Source organism: Stegodyphus dumicola, chromosome 2 (genome assembly GCF_044657685.1).
Source record: "Stegodyphus dumicola isolate Sdum_Otavi_A_Nest chromosome 2, ASM4465768v1".
Classification (NCBI taxonomy): domain Eukaryota; kingdom Metazoa; phylum Arthropoda; class Arachnida; order Araneae; family Eresidae; genus Stegodyphus; species Stegodyphus dumicola.
In genome coordinates, this window is record NC_140769.1 from 196,370,923 (window position 1) to 196,391,098 (window position 20,176).

Consider the following 20,176-nt stretch of genomic DNA (forward strand, 5'->3'; position numbering starts at 1 on the left):
CATGTAATATTTAATATAATATAATGTTGGAGCTGTAATGTTATATGAATTTCTTCAGGTTTTGAACAGTTACTTATTTTTTACCTACCATATATTACTAAGACCAATACAATAACAGTTTTCTTCAAGTATTTAAATATGTAATTACGATTTAATATCTGCGTTTAGGACAAAATATGTCTTTTATAAATGCTTGTGATATGGGCAGGTGCATAATTAAAATAGGTCTTTCATTTGGAGCACATAAGACTTCAATATTTTAAATAGAAGTTTTAGCTCTTGTTCAATATAGAGAAGTAATTCGCGTTATATCACGGTGACAAACAGTTTTTATCAGCGTACATTATACGATCAAAATTGTTGTAAATTCAGATTATAGTCCAAGTGATACTGTTCGTCAAGTGATGCACCAAATCAGCACTGCTCCCTTTATTATTGCACGGATAAAAGTTTCAAGGCAAATAAACAGGAATTGCGATCATAGCGCGATTTCTAATGCGCAATTCGCAAAGTATAAAACCAGTAGCAGAGGTGGAAAATTTAAATTTTTTTGTTGCTGCCGTTTTAATTCAAAGAAGCAACTAATGATGCCATTACGACGATATCGAACACCTTACTGACAACTAAACGACTTCAAACGAGGTCGCATTGTACGGTGGTGTGAAACTGGGTGGTTATATCGAGCAATAAGCTGCCCCCTGCAGCATACAGGCATTGCTGTGCAAAGATGTTGACAGCAATGGATGCTACAAGGAAATTGCTGACGAAATGGAGCCAAGGAAGCAGACATGCGAGGCAAGATAGGATGATTGTTCGCCAGGCCCGAACCATCCCAACGGTATCATTGTCGACTATTCAACGCACTTTACAGCCACGTCTATACCTTCCGTGGTCCCATCCACCATCTCACGGCGCATGTCTGAGGCGGGGTTACCCTCAGAGAGGCCTTTAAGAAGTTTGCCTTTTACCTCACAACATCAGCGAAGTCTCCTGGTGTGGCGTCGCAGCCGATCATCATGGCTGCCATCAGACTGGCATCGTATAGTGTTCAGCGATGAATCCTGCTTCACTATTGAAACAGATGACCACCGTGTTCGTGTCTGGAAAGGGCGGGGCCAGTTGTCCAAATCAGGCTTTAGTTTTACAAAGGCATACAGCCATAACACTTGGTGTGATGGTGTGGGGCGCTACTTCTTATGACAGAAGGTCATTTTTACTCATCATCCGTACATCTTTAACAGCTAAACGATATGTTGATACCATCTTGCGGCCGGTTGCATGCATTGCCGCTAGGGTTGGTTCGACCAACTATCTAATTTAAACACTCAATGGATGATTGTGAGCCGTGAACAGGTACTATGACCTGGATTTTTAAACATTTTATTATCTGTGTATGAGCTATACACATATTCAATTTAATCAAAAACAGCCACTTTCTTCATGGTGCTTCGATTTTTTTGCAAAAGCTTGTATATATGTATAATTTGTTTTACAAATAAAATTATTTTATTAATATTGTTATTGTGGTAGAGGTAGTATGTAGATCACTATATATATATGTGTGTATGTAACTCAAAATAACTAATTTTTACTTTAATTTTTACTAGTGATGTCTAATTTTATAATAAGTCTATTTGTATAAAATGAAGAGCATGTTTGTCTGTGTGTGTGTGTGTGTCTTTTGCTCGTGCTGCGCGTAAGCTAATAGACCAGGGCTACGAAATTGGGTACACAGGGTGCATCTAGACAAGAGCTAATGCATCTCGAAGCAATTTTGTAAAATTCTAATTAGAGTTTTTTTAATTTTATGTTTTTTGCTGAAATTGCTTCAAATCGATAATTCTGTCTCACTATATCAGTAACAATAGAACGCAGCCATATTTGCTGATGTAGCACATTTGCGTACATTTTTGCTTATATCAACGCTGTTGCTACTTGGAAAAATGAGGGCGAAAATTCTGTGCTATTTTTTAATTTAATATTTTTTTTTAATACTGCGCGTTTGTTGAGAGAAGGCAACGGGACGTTGGTTAATTTATTTATTAGGATAATTAATATTTGTATTAAGGGATATTCCTCATTTCATTGTAAATGTTTTATATGTAATACATTTTTATTGAAATTTGTGGGTTTTTTTGCCTTTGCTTATTGTTGTTTACTTTTATTTTTTGGATAAACTGTTCTTCAGAGTAAAATTCTGTGCACTTTATAAATTTAATATTTGGTGCTCCCTTTAGGAACTTTTCGGTACATTTAAAAGCCAGACGAAGGCTGGCCGCGTAGCGGCTATTAAAGGATAAATCAAAATGCACAATATTTAAATATAAATTTTAAATATAAATTTTAAATATTAAATTTGTAACCTTTCTAAATTATTTTGATGAAGTGTCTTATATTTTACTGAAGCATAAATATTTGTTATAATATATTTCTCGTTTTTGATTTTCTTATAAAAGTCCATGCAAATTTCATCGAAATTTATTTGGATGATTTGCATAGGCTTGAAAGTGCCCACTTTAAGCTATGTCTTATTACTAGTTCAGAAACTGTTCATAATTCTAAATACTCTCTCAGTTGCAGAATGAGTGCCAGGAAGACAAAAGAAAAACTGACAAATTTAAAATATTTGAACCAGAAATCTGATTCTCATTAATGTATGAAGTTAGTTACCCCTGAACAAAGCATATCTTATTTACTGACCATTCCAATATCTTTTTATCCGTGATATTCCGTGATATAATGTTTAAGGTTGACATATTCCTCATATATATCAATTTCCAATAATTTATGATATGGTAGTGTTTTATTAATAAACAAGAACTTGACTCCAAAAGGCATTTCACTTAATATGATCCAGCTGTAAGTTTGCATCTCCTGAAACACTTTTTTGTCCATTTCTCCAAGTATCTGAGAGCTTCTGATAAAATTAAACAATAACTTCGTATTGTCACACGTTTCCATTCTCTTCAAGTTTTTCTAGAGTTTTTTAACATTTATTGGAATAAAGTATTCCTTTACCTTGCTCAATAGTGACGCTTTCAGGGCATCCGTTGAAACAATTACATCGAATACAGATGCAGTTTGATTTGCAGTTGTTGTAATAACGTTATGAAACATTGAACTCTGAGTGTTAATAAAATGTAGGCTGGCCTAGCTTCTGCCACTGGATTTTCAATGAATTTTAAAATAATCATGGGATCCTTTGCTTGAGATTGAAATTAAGCCTTCAGTGGTTAAAACAATGTGGAGTACACCTTCAATGGCGGTAAGTAATGCTAACCGTCTTGTTTCCGTATATACTAGCAGCAATGTAAAATCTATTTCTACGAAGTTGCAGAAATTTTTTAATGTTTCTACTCTAACACTGTAAGATTTAAAGTAAATCTAAGAAATAATCATCACCCGATGTTCTTGTAGTTTTATGGATAATATGCACCGCAAATCCTACTCCAATTAAACCACAGGCAACATTTTGTTTCAGTTTAACAATAACGTTATTTTCTATAATGTTTAAATCAATGTTTTCTATAATGTTTAATTTTAATATCTTTCTTCTAAAATCATCTTTCTTTTGATATCAAATTTAATGGTAGAAATATTGCTTTAGAATGAATGTTACAAAAGTATTTTTTAGAAAAACAATTTAAGGGGAAAATTATTGTGCGATATTCATTCTAAACCAATATTTTTCTCCTAAAATTTATAAGGTATTTTCTTCAATTCAAGAAATCTGGTTATTACCCTCGGTGCGTATTCGGCGAGGGCATTGCTCATTTTTCATGTATCTCCAGCGCAAGTAACCTAAAGTCTCTATATTGGCACCCGAATTGAAAAATGAGATGGATGATTATTCTTCACCACCAACATTTGGCGATTGGGTCTCTTATCCCCCAGTTGCCTTTTAAAAGGGGGAATAGGTAAGGTATTTTTTCCCTCCCTTCTGAATCCTGAAGTGTCAAACAACTAAGTACTAATAAATTTACGAAACTCTGTAAAGAATTATTTAAATCTAATAGTTTAATTTGGAATAAACTTATAATATTTAAAACTGTCTGCAAAGAATGCAAGATTAACTTTTCACCATTATCGAAGAAATTCCCTAAAAAACTGGAAATTTAAACTATTTTATGCAGTTTCTGTTACTGGTGCATATTGACTAACTTTCTGTATTCGGCACATATCTCGATTACGCTATGAGTAATATATAGCATAGATGTATAGTAGCCAAATCGGAGACAAAAAATATCATTCTTAGCAACCAAGTCTGTGGAGATGATATCAAAGGGAGAAAAACTAATTTCACTCGCTAAATTCGACGGATGGGAGGAATTACCTTAATTATATCCATAGGAAGGATTATGCAGGGACGCCCGCTCTTCAAATAGTTTGAGACAAAATAGTTTTTGCGAAAGACCAGTAGAGTACACGCGATTATTTTTAATGGCGTTTCCTGAAAAAGCTAAGCTGCTCAGGGGGTTAAGCCCACATTTACAGTACATTTCTTGTTTGAAGCATGAATACTGAGAATTGCAGTATTCCTGACATCTATAAACACTGTAGGTCTGTTTCCGTTAATCTTAATTTTGCTTCCTTAACTCGAACGTCCAAGGGCAAGTCTGCGTTTGGGTTAAAATTATGATTATTTTGTGTTTGTCCGGCTATAAGATTTGGAAATATAGTCTTGAACTTTTAGTATGTTTTTTTTTTCGAGTTCATTAGTATGTTCGGATGGAGGTTTAGAAGAATTTAGGTCACGGTTTATCTTTTGTGGTTTCTTGAAGCGATCATCAGAATCGCGATTTTTGATGAAGTCCTGATGTTTATTTTTTGAAACCAAGATAGTCGAATGAATAGTCAGAGCCATCCTTTTCATTGTCGCTGCAAATCTTTTATTGTCCTTTGCTAACATCCGAAAAGGAATAAAGCAAAAATAGCACTTTTAACAGAAAAAGTTCAGCAGAGCGGAAAATCGTGCATTACACGTAGACGGTCGCCCACCTCGTACAACGACCAATCGCTCATTGAAACGAAAACTCCGAAATTTGAAATTCTATTCAAGGAGCAGCGATTATAGAAATATTGTGTATAGATTTCTTTTCGAAGAGGTTAGCAGTCGCCTTAAACTAAAAATTAGCCAGCCTCGATATATTAATAAAAAAAAAAAATCTGAAAACTTTTCGATTTTATGTCACGCCCGAGAGCATTTGGGTAACACCCCTTTGGGCTAAACATATTTAAAAACAGCATATGTATAGAATTTCCGATAGGCAGTCTCGCGCTCTGGAGTAATTTTTTTTTTTTTTTTTTTTTTTTTTTTTTAACCGGACAGATTTGTCATTGTTCGTTTTGAAATCGTTGAGTTTATTAATCAAAAATTCGTTAAAGTTTACAAAATGTGAAATAGAAAATAAAGGCAATTCCCAAATTCCAAACTCGGGCTTCCACATGCTCATATTCGTGTGGAGCACTGCGTTGTTTTGTCATAATGCGAGAAACATACGTACATATATGTTTGTGTGTAACGTATATACATGTTTGTGTGTAATTTTGTGTTTTATTTTTATTTCATGTACAACATGAATACGAACCAAACAGTATCAAATGTTTTTCACGAAGGGATCTTTCCCAAATTTAGAACCAAATAATGGATGAGTGTAAGTAGTAGTAATATTTACCAAATACTGTTAATACTCATGATATACAAATGTTTCAAAGAATTCGTACGTTTTAATAAAATGCACCAATAATACAGCTTTTTCTTTCTTCAGCGAATAAAATTTTTCAGAAAGAGAAGTTATTATTTTTTGCCATATGGTACATTACCTTCATTAGACAAAGGTTTCGAAAATACTGGTATTGAAAGTGATGTTTAGAAGTAAATATTGTGTAATTACTAATGAACGTTTCTAGCTATATTTTCAATGCTGGTCTACAGAGTTTGAATCTTGTCGACGATTCTTGGCGTTATTAATCATCATTTCGATAATAATTGGTATTAGCTGATTGAAATGCCGAAATTTGTCTGAATTAAATATCAGCAAATTCTATTGTTGTTTTTGCTGTCTTGTCCATATTACATGGAACAATGGTTGCCACAGCCTACTCCGAAGAGAGATTAGACTTTTATCCCCCTCCAATTTTGAGGGAGAGAACTCCGTGGAGGGGGTACAGGGTCTCCCCACCTCTTTCCTTCCAACAACCACACGAGAGGACTTTCGGCTCACCACATATTTAGAGTGCCGCCATGCAACACACCCTAGCAAATTCAATTAGAAATCCCAATTTATATTTGCGGAAAATGAATAATAATCCTTCCTGTTATTTAACTCGTATTCCGTTTAGTGTTACATAAATTCCATAATAAAGCATAACTCGATATCTGGCCTAACTTTATTTTTTGTTAAAGTTTCCAAACTCTCAAATTGCTTATTGTTTGTCAATTGAAATCTGCTTTAAGCATAATTCTTTGGGAAAATGTCTAAGTTATAGGTTTTTGTTATAACTTCCGTCAATTTTAAATTAATTGAATTGTCGTCACTTATGTTCTAAATAAAAAAACCGAAATATAACGCGCAGACATTTGGAAGCTAAAAGCAGTCTAAGCTAGACAACAAATATCGAGCCTGTTCATATTCATAACCACCGCTTTGCTTTAAAATGACAAAGCAGTTTGATTAAAAAAGAATCTCTTTCTGGCATTTTTTGAAAACGTTAATGCCAGTAATTTTTAATTTTTTTATATCACAAGTTGTTACTAAAAACTGGTCGCATTATATTTGATTACAAATTTTTTTCTCCATCGAATCAAAACTTATGTCGAAAAATTCAGTTTCACATTTTTCATCTAAAGTTAAACTGTATAACTTGACTTCAGAAATAATTTTGCCCAGTTTTTCATTCACCAAATAATATAAGCAGGCTTCTCTTTCGTTATATATTAATAAATAAATTATATTCCTTACAACTTATGTATATATGCGGAAGCCTCCATGAATATACTCTACAGTCCGTAGAAACTAGTTAGTTGTACAGTATTTTTTAATTCGGAATCCAAACATTTCATCAGTATTTGATATTTTAGTTCGGGGGGAAAACATTCAAGTTTTCAAGCAATATAAATTAATGTACCTTTGATAACGACGAGAGAAGACTGCTAGGTCGGTAATTTTGAGCGTTTGAATGGTGCTGGCCAGGTTTGGAATACGCTTAATTAATTCACGTTTCTGGCTTTCTGTAAAATAGCAATGCACTTAATAAGCAATTAAAATTTTTATGGAAATAATAATACTAATTTGTAATGTGTACAAAACGTTAATTAGTAATTATCTTTAATATGGAAAAGAACAAATTTGCAGGGAATGTTTTTGATAATACGACTGGAGGAAGTGTGCAGTCAACGTGTATTTTTAGGATTATATTAAGCAATATAATTACTAATCTCAAAACGTTAAGTTACTAAATCCGGTTTCGAGACTGTTAGCAATAAGCTCAAATTTTTCCGTGTTTGTATAAGCTACCACTGCATCGGTAGCAAAGAACGCAATCAGTGCTTTATGTGTGCATTGTCCGGCAGAGTTACGCCAAAGACTGCTGTCATTGGTCGTTAGGGACTTTATATGTTCTGAATATTGTGATTGCAAGAACTGGTCACATGACGTCTTGATCTCATTCTGCAAAATAAGACGTTGAATTTTAAAATTTGAATTCCTAAGCTCCATGCAAAATTCTTTGTACGCAAATGTTAAGTACAAATTAGGTGAAAAATGTAGAATCAATATCTTTACTAGATATAATTTCATGTGTGGAATACTTTTATCATTAATTTTAAAACAAAATTATCCCAATTATTTTTCATAATGAGCTTATGTTATATTTACAAACAGGTTCTACTACAATAACCCCAAATACAACTCCTCAAGAAATTGTGTCATCAAAAAATTAGATGTTAAAAAGTCTAAAGGTTTTGTGAGATTACCAACACAGCTATCAAAGAGGCACCAAGAAATTTAACAGTACTTATTACTACATCATAAATGCTTACTTGCGTTTGGCTTACTTTCCAGGTCAATGGAAGCATGCTGTGAATGTTACCTTTGCAAAACCTGGGAAAGTTTCTAGGCTGCCAGCCAGTTATCGCCTGTGAATATGTTTCCGTGCATTGGGAAAATATTCGAAAGGTTATTTTTCTTAAAAGACAGAATGCATTTCTAGTACATCACAATATTATTAATAACGATCCATTCTGCTTCAGGCATGGTCACTGTACAACGTTACAAATTCTCAACATTGTGGAGACTATTTCGCAGACTTTCACTAAAAACAATATATAGGAGCTTGCGTTCTTGATGTTGAGAAAGTCTTTGACCGAATACGGCATCAGGGAGTCTTATGTGAACTTTCCATCTTCAAGCTTTCTACTATCATGGTAAAAATTTTTTAATCACATTTGCGTTGTCGAACATTCCAAGTTTGTGTGGAGACGCACTATTAAGTAGAAAAATTATATGTGCTTGAGTTCTTCAAGGGCCTATTCTTTTTAACACCCACATCGATGATTTGCCGGAACCTATCAGCAACAAAACTGTAATGGGTGCCGACGACACAGTTGTTACGACCAAAAATTCAAATTGAATACAGGTAAATGCGGTATAATTCTATTTAGAAGGTACAAGATAAACCACCCAATTAACCTAAACATGCGGACTGAAAACCAAATGTTTCCAGTTATAAATTCTACAATATATCTGCGTTTAATCTTAGATTCAGCTAACTTTCAAAGGCATGTTAATTATGCTTTAAGCAAGGCTAATTCCGCTTTTATGGCATAATAGAGCCTCTTGGGAAGAAGGTCAAAGCTAGCGCTCAAAGTTCAAAGGACTCTCTACCTTTCAATGATTTGCTCAGTTCTCTTTTATGCTATACCAGCTTGGGGCTAGGCCCCGAAATCTTATCGGAAGAAACTTTAGGTTTTCAAAATAAACTAATTAGCAATCTTACGAATGCATCCTGTTTTGTGCGCAACCAGATTATTCATAATGCTCTCGACATTTTCCCGGCTCTTGATTACATCCTCGCAAGTTCATAATACTCTATTTGAAAGAATTTCAAACTCTCTTTATGTCCATGTAACCAGTTTATCGGAGAAAAATCCTACCATTGAGCATCCAATTGAACATCTTAGGACGGTTCCCCATAGTGCTGTATATTAATAGCTAATATTTACATATTTGTACATATTTTCAAGTTGTACTATATTCTAGTACGTTCTTAATTTTCAATTCAATTGTATTTTGTAACTGTGCGTTTTCTTTATTTTTTAATACTGCTCAAGTAATTATATTGTTACGTGCGAAAGGTTCGTAATAGATTGAATGCGTACAGGTCCGATAATAGGATGATACAATTTATTTAAAATTTATTTTTATTGAAAGAAATGTTTCAGAAGTCTGGAATTTTCCAAAGAAGCCATTCATAAAAATGTTCACAGTATCCCACAGAACAAACTACTAAGAACATTCGACTCAATGCAGTGTAAAATGCATCTAAATGGCGAAGATCTCAATTCTCCGAAGTCGCTCTGAACTGACAACTGAGAAACTGATGCTCTCCAAAGTCTTCTACAGTTTTCCCCCAGCCGCCGGAAAATGTGCAGGTTTCTCTGCTTCACGAAATCACTGGAAGGCATATGAGAACCCAATACGGTTACTGCTGATATAGGAATCATTTAGAGCTATTTAATTACAATATCAGTTGCAGTTATACAGGGAACGGACCAAAACGGACACAAATGTTCGCCAAATATCGCGACTTTTGGCAATTTGTCACCAAATTTGACGACAGAAAATTAGACACCGAATTCTTTGCCACATTGGCGAAATTTCGCCACATTAGCGACATAGTCGTTTACTATTTTTCGGGCACAGCATCATTCCTCTCAGACTTTCATGTTACTCTATACAGAAAAATACAGCAATTTCACATATGATTTCACTAAAATTATCTATCTGTATTCGAAATTCGTAACACTGATCCCTTCACGAGGACAGCACACTTCTTGGACAGGAAGGCAGACTTACAATTAAAAAAGAACAGAGGAAATTAAAGAAATTCCAATAAATACCATAAAAGAAATCAAATGCTAAATCTTTAAAAATGCATAAATCAACACATATATAGTATATAAACAGGGTCATGGTCTTTGCGTGCGTGACTGACCTTAACCAATTACTCGAATCTAACGAAATGTGGACTGCGATATCACTATTTTATTCTAATCACATGCGAGCCAACTTTCCAAGCTATGACTTACTCAGCCAACAACAACAAAAAACTGCGCAAGCTTTGCAGAGTTGCCGTAATGATAATGTGATCCAGTTTTATGGTCTTGAATTCTAGAAATGAAAAATGAATTTCACTGAAGCTCTTCGAAACCCAGAGTGAAAGGGTAAAAGCCAAAGAAATAGGCAGGAATAAGTATTTGCTTGTGACCTGAGTCACGTCATTACAGAAGTTGTCACATGAATGCAAAGCACCATGTTTTCGCATAAAAATGCAAAATAAGCTTATTTACTAAATATAGAAATAAATTTCAACGTCATTAGGGAGTTTTAGAGGTATGTGCTGTAAAATTAATCATTTCTTTATTCTTCAAATATCTGATTGTCCCGAAGAGATACTCAGTGAAGCAATTAAAACCTGTCTTAAATGAAAAATCTATTTTATACTTCGAATCTTGGAAACAATGTCATCCAAAAGTGTTTGAAAGTTCTGAATTTGAAACCTTCACTATAAATCATGATATCGACACACTTACTTCGAAGATAGAAGGGTATGGAAAGTCTGGAAAATAGAAAACAAAAATAACTTCCGCGTAACCGGCCTGGTCTTCCTCAGGTGTCGCACCAAGCACGATTTCTATCGAGAAGTAAAAAAAAAATCTTTTTTTTTTTTTTGAGTTTGAAGCGAAAAAAAAATCTTTTTTTTTTTTCGCTTCAAACTCAAGAGCTCACAGAAGACTTTTGTTGTCTGGAAATAAGTAACGAATAAAATTCATCCAAAAATTAATATAAATTAGTGAAAATAAGGTCTCAGAGATTAAACACCGGTTGACCTAATTTCTTATACTCATTTCAATAAATGTATTGTACAGTGGTGAGTTACCATTCTTTACATTTCAGCGTCATAAAATCTCTTGCACTCTGATGCTAAATCTATGTAAACTCCCAATGCATATGTCTAAACACAGACATTCAAGTGGTATATTTAGTACATGCTCAAGTACAGATCAAGTAGTAAATTTAGTTTGAAAGAAAATATTTTATTTCGGGCAGCGATGGCGACGCTTGTCTTTTAAATTAATGAGTTCGTTAGCTAAAATTCCTCTATTAATTACTGTGTTTGTCAGTTAAAACCCCTTTGTTTATATCGAGCAAAACAATATTTTAAAAAATTATTTAGAATTCGGGCTTTTACCTGCACAGGTAGAATAACGCTATTGGAAATCCCAGTTTACATTTGGGAAAAATGAATAATGATCTCTACTGTTATTTAAAAAAGTGTATATATAAATCAATCGGTTTAATGTTTACCTTTCAATGCCTTCCTGAATGAAACTTTTGTATCTTGCCTAGCTACATTTTATGTAAAAGCTTTCAAACTCTCAACTTGATAATTGTATGTCAGTAGAAAAATATGCCGGTTTAAGAACTTTTTTTTTTTTTTTTTTTTTTTAAAGAGAGACTAGGATTTTAAAATTTTGTTAAGTTTTCCGCTAATTCTGAACTAAATTTCCTTCACTCGAACTGAGAGTTCTGGATATAAACAGCATTCTAAAGATTAACCAGTTTAGAAATAAACAAGATCTAATATGTGTTCCGAAACCACCGCTTTACTTTTAATGCTTCAAATCGACTCCTCGAGGGGTCATAAATTAAAACAATCACATTCGAAGAAAAAAGACTACCGTCTTTACAGTCCTTGATATGCAAAACTTCACAAAACATTTTAGGCATTAGGCATTTAAACAAAATAAAACGTTAATTGTAAGAACATTTATATACTGCTGTATGAGAACTAAAAAATATTTTAAGGAATTCTACTGATCTGTTAATGCATTTACCATGAATACACTCCGTCTATATAGGCGGCCCACCAGCGGCCGAGCGGTAAAAGTTGCTGAACACTGGTAGTTCGGTCCGAGGTTCGAATCCCGCCAACGGGCTGGCTGCATGGGTGTTTTCGTGGTTTTCCCAATGTGTAACGTGTATACGAGTCAGTTTCCCTCAGAAAGTCCTCTACGAAGGCATACCTCCCTTTAGGCAGATAGCCGTAGTGTGCTTTGCCTTAATTAAATACACCACACTTCGTCTATTGTGAATTAAAATGTAAACACAACCAGATACCGGATACTAATCGAAAGCGTTTAAAAACGTTAAGACAAACAGCAGTTTGAAGAAGGCGAATGTTCTAAATAAAGCGTAATGGATTTTTGAGGGTAGTCAGACACGGGGCCCTTTTCTTCAGGAACAACAATGAAGATCTGAGTCCAAGTACATTCTTTGTCTAATTTTAAATCTAATATTAATATTATAATTGTAAACATAATTCATTATTAAATCTAATACTAATATTACAATTTTTTATTTAATGTTAATTAAATATTAAATCTAATATTTCTATTCCATTTGAAGGTTAATATCGTTTTTTCAGATAATAGAATCATCATCTCCTATCACAAATCATCATCGACGAAGTAACATTGTCACTGGAAATGCCAATAAATATAAAATCAGCAGGATAAGTAATAGATAATTAAAAAACTTTATGTTCGGAAAGATATTTATTTGCATAATTTAATTGTACGTACTTAATTTAACACTACATAATCTAAAATATAAAAATGTTATTAAATTATCCATTCAACAAAATTGCTGAATCCCAAAAATATATTAATCTTACATTTCACATGGAAACCGATCGAAGTATAAAAGTAATATAAACAAAATTTAACCTTTCTAATTTGAAAGGTATTCATTTTTCGAATGCTCTTTGAATTTATATAAAATATGAAATTTTAAAGAAATTATACTGATTAATGTTATGAGTGAGTTGTCTTTTATATTATTTTAATTATAATATAGATTATTTGTCTTTGTCGCGTCTTTTTAAATTTCTGTCTGGGTAACTCTGATTTTGGCTAACCGTGGATGGCTTGTTTCGTTAATCGGAACTCTACTGTATATGAATTGGTGAACTGTTTGGTATTCTAACTGGTCATAAATATCGAAACATGGAATACTGTTATATGTATTTATTAAGAGTATGTCCATGGGGTATAATGAAGATTCACTCTCAAATGCGAATTATTAAGAGTATGTCCATGGGGTATAATGAAGATTCACTCTCAAATACGAATTCCACCAGAAATAATTCCTGTTTTGTCTTTAATTTCACACTGGGTGCTCTACAAGCAATCTTGGGTTAGATAAAAGACAAATGTATTTCTGTGGTCCAAAGGTATTTTGTCCTTCAGACAAAAATAAATAATTAAGACACCTTCATTGAAATTAGAAGAGGACTTGAATAATACTTCACTAAAATATGCTTTCACTGGATAGTAGTAACTAATGAGCTAGAATCCATATTACCATTACCTGATATTAATTTGGTAAGAGGAATCTCTTATCCATTGTATGATTGCACTTTAATTCTGTTTAATTCCCCGGGATGTCATTTTTGCCTCTTCATTGAAAATAGAATTTTCCGGTTTACTATCGGACCACGGTCTTCCCCATTATCTACCCTCCTTGGATTTCCTCTTGTGGGATTCAATTGCTAGCTTTGCGTGCTATGTGCGTATAGGGCTTTAATTCAAATAGATTCAGAAAGCCAATTTTTCGGCTACAAAAGCATAGGCGCAGAGCATTAAAGAAGAAAATAAAAGCTTTCAACTTAAGAGGAGTTGAACGAACTGGAAAATTAAACAGTATTAATTGAAAAGATTTTAATTACCTCTTAATAACAACGTTATACAATTACTTTTTGGTGATTTTTGCTAGTGACAATGGCTGCAGTACCTCTTTAAAGGTTTTCTGGCAGGAAGCACAGCATTTTTCAAAATTCCCTTTAAAATACTCATTCATTTCTTTATTTGGGTTAATCTCCATCGTAAAATCAGATGATTCCTGTGCTTTTATAAAACAATTCATTTAAATTCTTATAAGTTAATTCTCACAAGTTCTCATAAGCATTTTACCTTCCTTTGCATTACCGTCCTTTCATTGTGGTGGTGATGATTATCTAGTAGTTCTTGATTCGTCCTTTCTCTGCCTTCGTTTCTCGATTAGTTTTTTGACTTCTCCTTCTACCATATCTGAAAATCCTTCGTCACCAATTGTTTTGTGCGCTATTCCTTTGGAGTCATTTTGAATGCATGGAAATCATTTACAATTGTTGATAATTTTTGACGAGAGCTAATGCATGCAAGAACCCAGTGTTGTTGAATCAGAGCTCACCTCGCATCATAAGCGGCGATATGCAGATAAATTATGTTATGGGAACTACGTCTTCGTATTAAAACTCTTCAGTATTTTTACATTTTAGTATATTTCAAAACAGAAATATATAACGATTTCTCTCCGAGCAAAAAAATTCAATTGTGTTATAAAATATTTTATTATTTACTGAAATCCATTTACTGGTCTTATAGAATGTGCAACGAATCTCTACAACCATGCAAATACACAACAGTATCCTTATAAGAACAAATTTTGTGAATACTTTTTAATGGGAAAAGGCCTTTTTTTTATGCAAAAATAGTAATTTTTATCTATGAAGTTCTATCTCTTAGTTCCAAATATGTGATTAATAAGAAAAGGAAATTATGAACAATTATGTGCATCTTAAATGCAAATCACGTTTTCCGAAGTTTAAGATAAATGAAAAAGATAAAGATCGCAAGTAACGATTACAGAAAAATGTTCTTTGTGGAAATGGCAATATCAGCATGATAATACGAAGATTTTCTATATCAAATCTTACTTGTAAATTACTGCAAATTCAGTAGCTAGTTTTTGTGCATTTAAAAATCAAAATAAAATACTTAATATTGTCAAAATTGGATTCTGTTTAAAGAACATACTTTTTGTTTTAATTTCAAGAACCTTTATTAACTGTAATTACAAAGAGCTGGAACAAGTTTATGTTAGCGTAGAATACAGAATATAGGAATATACTTTAGTTAATTTAGTACGCGTTTTATCACAGATTATTAACTTTCAAACACGGTAAATTTGTAAAGTGATGAAAGTTTAAACCACTTATAATTAAATTTATTTAAAATCGTACAGTATTATAATCTGTCTTTCTATGCGGTCAAACCATTTTATCTATCCTACAGGAAACAGTGAAGTTAGGAGACGTGCTGATTGAAATATTGAAAAATGTATGCATGATAAGTTTTCAGAGAATTCTTTGAGCGAAGAAATCGTTTCTGCATTTTAAGCAGCTTCAAATATAAATTTAAATTATTCATTCAATTTATTCACTCGTTTGGTAAATTTAGATAATTCAGTTTTGGCCGTTAACTCGGTGTGTTGCATGTTAACAAAGTATAGTAGATTTCTAGTAGAAAAATCTCGGTCAGTAACATTATAAACCTAACATTTCAACACAGTTTAAATGTAACTTAAATTTTCTTCAAATAGGAAGTTATATAGGACTATAACTAGTTTATAGAAAGAGACGCAGCCAATATTACGGTATAGAAAGGCGTATCCAGGCCAAAGACAAGTAAAGAACGTCTTAATTTGTGCAGCTCTTCTAGATTTGAGTCTTAAATTTCTGTAAATTAATTTCTAATTTAATGAAATTTTAGTAGAGAAGATCTCTTATTTCAGAACCTGAAATAAGAGAACTTCTCTACTAAAATTACTACTAACATCTCTACTAACAGAGTAGTTTTAAGAAACGATGTTTATTTACTATCGATGTTATCAGTATGAGGAATGCTCGTACAGTTACAATGCTGGTTATATTAGTTTTGGTTGAATATTAGTATTTTTTGCGATTTTTAAACCTGTCCTCTTACAGTTAGACGACATGGTTTGTACTAATTCCCTCGCAATAAAGTTTAAAAGTTTGAAACTTTAATTTTCGTTTCTTCTTTAGTTATCATGTCTATGTAATGTAGTCTTCTAGATATGTCTATGTATGTCTTCTATGTATGTCTTCTAGATATCTTCTAGATATGTATCTATGCATGAGATATGTATCTATTATAATCTCCTGATTTTATTCAATCGACATCTTTATTGAAAAATTTTTTATTAAAAATATAACGACAAGATGAAATCAGACTAAAAAGAGACAGACGAGAATCAGTCTTCACTGCAGCCTGGATTTTCTAGGTGCGTTTAATTCATAAGTGCATTACAAGAAGCAGTAATCAAGACATCAATTCCAATAACAAATTTTATTGTAACAAAAGTGTAACGGGTTCCGTTAAAGCGTAACACTTCTAAGAAGAAATGCATTAATACTTTTCTTAAACTAGAATCTTTCTCTCAAATTTGTTCTTGCAAATATTGACAACATTTTTCTTTCAATTAGCTCCGACAAGTGTTACAGTTCCTTCGATTAGATCTAAAACACCACTTTGTTAGTGTAACAGAGTGTTAACCCCTTGAGTACGGATTTATTTGAGAAAATATTTGCATGTGGAACGGATATAATTTTTGGTTGCGATTCATCAATAGCTACTTCACTATCAGGAGTATAAAGGTAGCAAAGTTTGTTATTTACGTAATCCGTTATATTTCTTATCTTTCTTATTCTGTCATCTTTATTTTCCTTTTCATTATCCTTAAAATGTAAAAAGCTTGAAATATCAAAAAAACCTATCGCGTGCCACAGTGCTGGCAAAAATTGGAGTACTTATTGCATATCTTTTTGACCAATACATATGCATTTTTTGCTTTTTCATTTGCGACATCAAGATGCATAATGCAATATAAGTTTTCATTTCATCAGAACTTACAGGAAACCACATTTGGTTTCTTTTTTTTTTTTTTTTTTTTTTTTTTTTTTCTTTCTTTCTTTTTTTTTTTTTTTTTTTGCTACACAACCTTCTTTTTCTGTCCCTTGTCTGGCATATCTATTCGTCTCTTCTACTGTAGTGTCCCAAAAATCTTCATTCAAGACTGCTTCCAAAACATCTAAAGGCGTAGGATTACCACCTAGTCTAAGCAGGCGAGGATTAGTTTCAGATATTTCAAAAAAAATTTTATATCGGCTACATTATCTTCTTCTTCCCAAATCCATTCCTCTGATACTTGTTCACGAGATTTACTATCACTGCTCGATAGACGTCTTGTGCGTCTTCGAAACCTTGATATTATATTACAATTGTCATCATTTTCTAGTTCAATATCGTCTTCATCACCTTCGCTTTGTATTTCATTGTAATTGTCAATTTCAGGATCACTAAACAATTCTTCTTTAGATTTCTCAAAGTCACTTTCGCTATCATTATCATAAAATAGATTCCTTGTTTTTGACATAATGGGGCAGTGTATCGCAAATAATGTTTACCGAAATACTGTAATTGCCTCTTCTATTATGACTGATACAAGCTACAATGAAATGAACAGAATTGTGCCTAACCTCAAATAACGTTTTAGACATGTCATCCGCTCCTATGGAAAACAGGTGAATGACGTCTCTCAGACGTCAAATGTACCCAAGAGTTTAATTTTTGGTTTGACGTCTTAGACACGTCATCCGCTTCTAGGGGGGAAAAAGTGAATGACGTGTCTCATACGTCAAATGTACCCAAGGGGTTCGGTGATCACTGAGAACAGAGGTTTCTTTGAATGCTGTGCGAAGCATACTTCTCATGCATGTTAAATGAGCTATGAAACACAATAGTCTCAAAATGTTTTACCTGTTTCATAACTCTTCTAATGCAAATTAAGATTTAGGTCTCGAGACTGAAGATCATTTTTATGGGTTTAGATGCTTTTTTCAAAGATCTGTATAATGACTAACCTTTTCCTCTGAATTCCCTGTCAAAGAATTATCAAGAAATTGCTTTTATACTTTATTTCTGCAACTTCGTTGAAGATGTTTGGAAATAATTTAAACCATTTCATTGTGTAAAGATCCACTGGATTCCTTTTAGATTGAACTAAAAAGACTCATTTGCAATGTAGCTATGAAATAGTGCAATCAGACATTCTTACAAAATCTTGTAAGATGGGAATGGTCCGAAATGCTCTAAATTTTGAAACCCATTTTGTCTGGTCCAGCAGGCGGCTTTTGATGTCATGTGTTGAATCACATGTTCAAAATCCTTTACTCCAGACCCGTTTTGTAGTTAATGATAGGCTTTATTTTTACGACACCCAGCGCGAATAAGTTGAATTCTTTCTGAAAACGATTGTGAATTTTCGTTCTTAGCTTTATTTCCGATTTCTTCTCTTTACATTATTTTATTAAATGTCTCCGAATTCCTCTTCCGAATATTGAAGAAATCCGAAGATTTGACGTACGTTCTCTGAAACCAAACCAAATGCAGTTCTCTAAAGCAATTATATTTCTTTGTCCATTCAAACCACGTGATGCTACATGTTACCATATCTGCACTACTGAATGCACGTTAATGCAGCACGATCGAATCATGAATAACAATTATGAATTAAGTGTTCTCATTTTGCTTTTAAATGTATAGTTTCATTGTGTTTTTACCTAATTCTACCTTCTTTATGTATTTAATTTTATTCACTTTATGTATTTAATTCATTTTTCGTTTATGAATTTAATGCATTTAATTGCAAACGAATTTCTGAAACGTTCGGTGAAATTCACAGTTTTCTGCAGTATCGCACATATATGTTATTCTAGAAAACATTTATATCAAACAAAGTTATATATGGGTAAAAAAATAAAGAATATGTAAAAGATAAATTATAATTTCAATTAGCAGAGTAAATTATATTACCTTCTCTATTCTAAAAATTGCAATCTTTCTTTGCGCTGCTTCATTTCGAGACTAATTCATGTCATATGATTCTTAAATAATTCTGATGATGAAACTGGAACTAAAACACAAAAAGCCAATAATAATTTTAGAGCAGTATTAATTCTCTAATGAAAACGCATTGAGGACCAAAACTAACTTAGTTTGTATCAAGATTTCATCCTGAATATAAGCCACTCGCTTTCTACTCTTCCGCTTAGCTTGTTTGCTGTCTGCTGCTCTCCTCTTATTGCATATCTATCAAACATTCAAACATTTTTAAATAGGCACAAGTAATGTCCCAAGTTGTTTGTGGCATGTTTACAGAAAATAAAATGGAGATTAAATCTGCCTCGGCTGCCAGTCTCCTATTCATTACCTATTAGCATTCTAGGCAACTGAAATTCTAGCTCTTCAATACGGATTCAACATGCTAAGTTCAATACTGAAGAGTCCTTTTTTTATTACATATGCATATAGTTTATATATACGTATGTATATACAAGGCGAGACCGAAAAGTAGGGTGACTGATGTCGTAATAATAGCTGTATTATATTGAGACACAATAACACGCCGAATAAATACTAATTCAGAAGTCAAACAACAAAAATCAGCGTTAATTTTCAAAATTTTCACAGGACTAGTTTCGATGGTTTTACCGAACCACCATCCTCACCTGTAAAACCGCAAATGACTGCAAACCTTTGCGTTTTTGCAGCTGAGGATGGTGGTTCGGTAAAACCATCGAAACTAGTCCTGTGAAAATTTTGAAAATTAACGCTGATTTTTGTTGTTTGACTTCTGAATTAGCTGTATCATATATTTACATATAAATACATCAATGTCTTTCAAAGTAGTTTCTACCGTCTACAATACACTTCTGACAACGTTCATACAAGTTCTGGAAACATTTGAAAAAGTCCTTCTTTGAGACTGGGTTAAGTTTCTTGGCAACAGCCGCTTAAATGTCTGAGATGCTTAAAAATCGCGAAAAAATATTTATAGATAATTACCTTTTCGTCGAAAAAGGTAATCAACATTGTCTGAACCTTTGATTTTTGGAAACGAAACTTTCTCGATTTCGGCGATCAGGAACCGCGCGTTTTGTTTGTGCATCATTCCCGAAACACCACATTTCATGTCCTGTGACGATTGACTGT